The sequence below is a fragment of the Chrysochloris asiatica genome, unplaced genomic scaffold (genome assembly GCF_000296735.1).
Source record: "Chrysochloris asiatica unplaced genomic scaffold, ChrAsi1.0 scaffold00053, whole genome shotgun sequence".
In the NCBI taxonomy this organism is placed as follows: domain Eukaryota; kingdom Metazoa; phylum Chordata; class Mammalia; order Afrosoricida; family Chrysochloridae; genus Chrysochloris; species Chrysochloris asiatica.
The window spans coordinates 13,744,234-13,750,233 of NW_006408571.1; positions in this window are offsets into that span (position 1 = coordinate 13,744,234).

Here is a 6,000-nt window from a genome sequence, read left to right on the forward strand (position 1 = left end):
GAAATGAAAACACAAACAGGGAATGGTCTTGCCAACCACCATTTGCTTTGTATTTTCTTTTCAAACTCAATGACCTTAGGACCCAGGCCAAATTTTAATATACTTAGTATGTTTTTCTAGTGTTGAAATCTAAAGCTTCCTTATGTCCAAATCTTCTCCCTGCAACTACTCTACTTGTTTTCACTGTGATAAACGGTATCAACATATTATGCAAATTGATATAATCAAATATAGCAAAACCTTAACCAGACTTCTCTACAGAGCTGCATAGTAAGGTAGTAGTGGCTGTGTGCCATCCAGTCACTTCCAACTCATAGTGACCCCTCTATAGGGTTTCCAAGTCTATAACTCTTTATGGGAGCAGAAAACCTTATCTTTATCCCGCGGAGCACCTGGAAGATTTGAACTGCTGACCCTGTGTGGTTAGCAGCTCAACTCGTAACCCACTATGTTACTAGGGGCTCCTTGCTGCATACTGTAGTTTATTTAATTTTCTGGTTATCAGAAGTCAGTTTTGATCATTGAACAGAAAACAATTATCAGAAAAAATGAAAAAGGCAGAATGAATGAACAAGTACTAGTCCTGTCCTCCCAAGATACATGCATAGAACGTGTTCTTTGGGGGGGCCTAAATCTTTAGGACAAAGTAGTGGTGGTATGGTACAAACCATCTAGCCCGGCTAGACTGACTAGCCATGTGGCATCATTAAAGCCAATTTCTCTGAAATCAGCTCTTGACAACAAAATGAAGAGGTGGAACTACATAATACCTAAGATCCCCTCATGCTGAAATTCAGAGCATTTATAACTCCGGGGATACTTTTTGTAACTTGTAATCTTTTCTAGAAAGTACCTAGGATTTCAACTCGCAACTCTTCAAAAAAAATTCTGAGTATATGATCCTCAGACTGAAATAGACCTTAAGGATAAACAAGTTAAACATGCAACTGATACCCTGATAGCCTTTGCAAATACTGATCAAGTTCTTTTAATAATGGCTTTTTAGAAGAATTCTTTATCTAAATCACCATTTATGAAGGAACTGCTCAAGGACTTGCCATTGTCTAAAACATTTATGAGCCCTAAAATTGAGTGGAGGAGCACAGTGGCTGCACAGGATAAACAGTGAACTGCAAAGTACCAGCCGCTCTGCAGGAGAAAGATGAGGCGTTCTGTTCTCACAAAGATTTCAAAGTTAGCAGCAGTTCAAACCCACCAGCTGCTCCTTGGACCCTATACAGGTTCACTATGAGTCAGAACTGAAGAGAAACAGCTGTAAACATTCACTGAAAATAGGAACATAGAATGTACAAAGTATGAATCTGGTAAAAGTATAAGTTGTCAATAATGATATGGAACACATAAACATCGATATCTTAGGCATTAGTAAGCTGAAATGGACTGGTATTGGCCATTTTGACTCTGACAACCATATGGTTTACTAGGCCAGGAATGACAAATTAAAGAGGAATGGTGCTGCATTAATTGTCAAAAAGAACATATCCAGATCTGTCATGGGGTACAACGCTGTCTGTGATTGGATAATATCCATGTGCCTACAGGGAAGACCAGTTAATACCATTATTATTCAAATTTACACACTAACCACTAAAGCCAGTGAGGATGAAATAGAAAAATTCTACCAACTTCTTCAATATGAAATTGATCAAACATGCAATCAAGATGTATTGATTATTACTGGTGATTGCAACGGAAAGGCTGAGAGCAAAGAGGAATGATCTGTAGTTGGAAAATATGGCCTTGGTAATAGAAATGATGCTGGAGATTGCATGATAGAATTCTGCAAAATCAATGATTTGTTCATTTCAAATACCTTCTTTGGACAGCATAAGAGATGACTCTACACGTGGACCTCACCAGATGGAATACACAAAAATCAAATTAACTACAACTGCGGAAAGAGATGACAGACACTGAAACTTGCTCTTCAGCATAGAGATGCTAAAGTAAATGGAAGATATGAGGAGGTCAAAGAGCTAAACAGAAAATTTCAAAGATCAGCTAGAGAAGATAAAGCCAAATATTACAACAAAATGTGCACAGATCTGGAGGCAGAAAACCAAAAAGGAAGAGCACGCTCAGCATTTCTTAAGCTGGGGGAACTGAAGAAAAAATTCAAGCCTCAACTTTCTCTATTTAAATATTCCCTGGGCAAATTATTGAATGATGCAGAAAGCATGAAAAGAAGATGGAAGGAATACACAGAATCACTGTTTGATTTTCAACCATTTCAAGAGGTAGCATATGATGAAGAGCCAATGATACTGAAGGAAGAAGTCCAAAGTGCACTGAAGGAACTGGCAAAGAAAACGGCATCAGGAATTGATGGGATAAAAATTGAAATCTTTCAAGAAAGTGAGGCAGCACAGGAGGCACTCACTCATTTCTGCCAAGAAATTTGGAAGACAACTATCTGGCTAACTGATTGGAAGAGATTAATATTTGTGCCCATTCCAAAGAGAGGTGACCCAACTGAGTGCAGAAATCGTCAGTGGGTATCTTTGATATCCCATGTGAATAAAGTTTTACTAAAGGTAATAAAGTAACGGCTATGAGCACACATTGACAGAGAACTTGCAGAGGTTCAAGGCAGATTCAGAAGAGGCCGTGGAACGAGGGATATCATTGCTGATGTCTGATGGCTCTTGACTGAAAGCAGAGAATATCAGAAAGATGTTTACCTGTGCTTTATTGACTACGCAAAGGCTTTCGATTGTATGGATCATGACAAGCTATAGACAACTTTGCGAAGTATGAGTATTCAAGAACACTTAATTGTGCTCACAAGGAATCTGTACCTGGACCAAGAGGCAGTTGTTTGAATGAACATGGGAACACTGAATGGTTTCAAATTAAAAAAGGTGTGCGACAAGGTTGTATTCTTTCACCATACTTATTCAACCTGTATGCTGAGCAAATCATCCGAGAAGCTGGGTTCTATGAAGAAAAACGTGGCATCAGGTTTGGAGGAAAACTCATTAACAACCTGCGATATGCAGATGATACAACGTTGCTTGCTGACAGTGAAGAGGACTTAAAACATTTACTGAAGAATATCAAAGAGCACAGCCTTCAGTATGGATTACATCTCAACGTCAAGAAAACAAAAATCCTCACCACTGAACCAATAAACAACATTCTTATCAACGGAGAAAAGAAAAAGACTTCATTCTTCTTGGATCAACTATCAACACTCACGGAAGCAGCAGTCAAGAAATCAAACGATGTATTGCATTAGGCAAAAATGCTGCATAAGACCTTTTTAAAGTGTTGAAGAGCAAAGATGTCAGCTTGAGGACTAAGGTGTGCCTGACCCAAGCCATGGTATTTTCAATAACCTCATATGCATTCGAAAGCTGGACAGTGAATTAGGAAGACCAAAGAAGAACTGATGCTTCTGAGTTATGGTGTTAGAGGAGAATACTGAAAGTGCCAAGGGCCACCCATAGAACAAACAGACCCATGTTAGAAGAAGTGCAGCCCGAGTGCTCCTTGGAGACCAGGATGGCCAAATTTCGTCTCTTATGCTTCGGACATAATGTCATGAGGGACCAGTAGCTGGAGAAGGAAATCATGTTTGGTAAGGTGGTGGGTCAGAGAAAAAGAGGAAGACCTGCAACGAGATGGACTGGCCAAGTGGCAGCATTGATGGACTCAAGCGTGGCAACGGTAATGAGGCTGGCCCAGGATCGGGCAGTGTTTTGTTCTGCTATACATAAGGTCACTATGAGTCGGTACCGACTCGATGGCACCTAATAACAACAAAGAACACTAAAACCAAATGAAACTTGAGTGTTTTACTCGAGATGTGAAACTTAGTATTTCCTACTGAAATCATAACCACCACTATAACTGCTACAGTTTCAAAAATCAATTTTACCTGGAGTCTGATTCAAACATTAACTTTAAGAAAACTTCCTGAGACAATTAAAAATAATACTAATATCAGACATTTAATATAAGTATTAATTTTTAATACAAGCATCAAAAAGTTGCAAGGTATATATAGTGACTATATTCCTGGTGTGGCGCTGTGGGTTAACTGCAAGGTCCGCATTTCAAGCTCACCTGCAGCTCATTTGAAACCCTATACAGGGTTGCTATGGGTCGGAACCGACTCAATGGCACTTAAAAACAACATACCAAAAAGAACTGGTTGACATTAAACCATTTCAGGAGGCAACATGTGACTAAGAACCAATGATACTAGAGAAAGAGGTTCAAGCTGTACTGATGCGCTAGAGAAAACTAAAGCTCCAGGAATTGGTGGACTACAAATTGCAATGTTTCAACACACTGACACAGTGCTGGAAGCATTCACTAGTCCATCCCAAAAGATCTGGAAGGCAGCTACCTGGCCAACCAACTGAAAGAGATACATATTTGCACCTAATCCAAAGAAAGGTGAACCCAAAGAATACAGAAATTATCAAACAGTATCATTAATATGCAAGTAAAATTTTGCTGAAGATATTTGAAAACTGTCTAGCAGTAAAATGACGTGGAGTTGCCAGAAATTCAGGCTGGATTTAGAAGAGGGCATGGAACAAGGGATATCACTGTTGACGTCAGATGGATTTTAGCTGAAAGCCAAGAATACCAGAAAGCTGTTTACTTGTGCTTTATTGACTATGCAAAAGTTTTTGAATATGTAGACCATAGCAAACCATGGACAACATCGTGAAGGATGGGAATTCCAAAACACTTAATTGTGTTCATGCTGAACCTGTACATAGACCAAGAGGCAGTCATTAGAACAGAACAATGGGATACTTCGTGGTTTAAAATCAGGAAAGATGTGCACCAAGATTGCACCCTTTCACCATACTTACTCAATCCATATGCTGAGCAAATAATCCAAGAAGCTGGACTATATAAGGAAGACCACATCAGGCTTGAAGGAAGGCTCCAACCTGTAATATTCACATGATACAAACTCTGCTTGCTGAAGTAAAGAGGATTTAAAGCACTCAATGTAAAGAAAATGAAAATCCTCACAACCAGACCAATAAATAACATCAGGATAAACAGAAAAGAGATTGAAGTTATTGAAGACTTCATTTTGCTCGGATTCACAATCAATGCTCATAAAAGCAGCGGTCAAGAAATCAAACGATGTATTATTGCACTGGACAAATCTGCTGCAAAGGACTTCTTTAAAATGTCCAAAAGTAAAGATGTAAGTTTGAGGACTAAGGTGAGCCTGGCTCCTCACTGGTATTTTCAATCACCTCAGGATATTGCACTGGACCACAAGGTCGGTTTGAACCTCAAGGTCAGGGGCTCAAACCCACCAGCTGCTCCTTGGAAACCCTAGACAGGATTACTATGAATAGGAACTGACTCTAAGACTCTTGACAACAACAACAATATATGCATGTGAAACAATGAATAATGAAAGCAAGAGAAGAATTGATGCATTTGAATTATGGTACTGGCAAAAAAATATTGTCATGGACTGCCAGAATAACAAATAAATGTCTCTTAGAAGTACAGGCAGAATTCTCCTTGAATGTGAAATGGTGAAACTTTGGATATGTAACCAAGAGGAGCCAGACAGCTGATTTTCAAGGTTACATAGATACTTACATAATTAACAAAAACTTCTTGTTATATCCAACTAAATCTCATTTTAATTACAAATGTGAAAACATTTACCAGTATTCAATTCCCATATGTATAAAGAAATAAACTTACAGAGCAACTGCAATTGAGATATGTTATCTCAATTGAGATTTTGCTTCTTCGATAATAAGCACATCTATACACCAGCATTCATCTGTTACATGGGTGTACCATGGTGGCTTACATGTTGCTGTGATGTTGGAAGTGTTGCCACTAGTATTTCAAATACCTGTAGGATCATCCTCAGTGGACAGGTTTCAGTTGAGCTTCCAGACCAAGACAGCCTAGGAAGAAGAACCTGGTGATCTACTTCCACAACAATTGGCCAGTAGGAGAACAAACACGGTGGTGGAT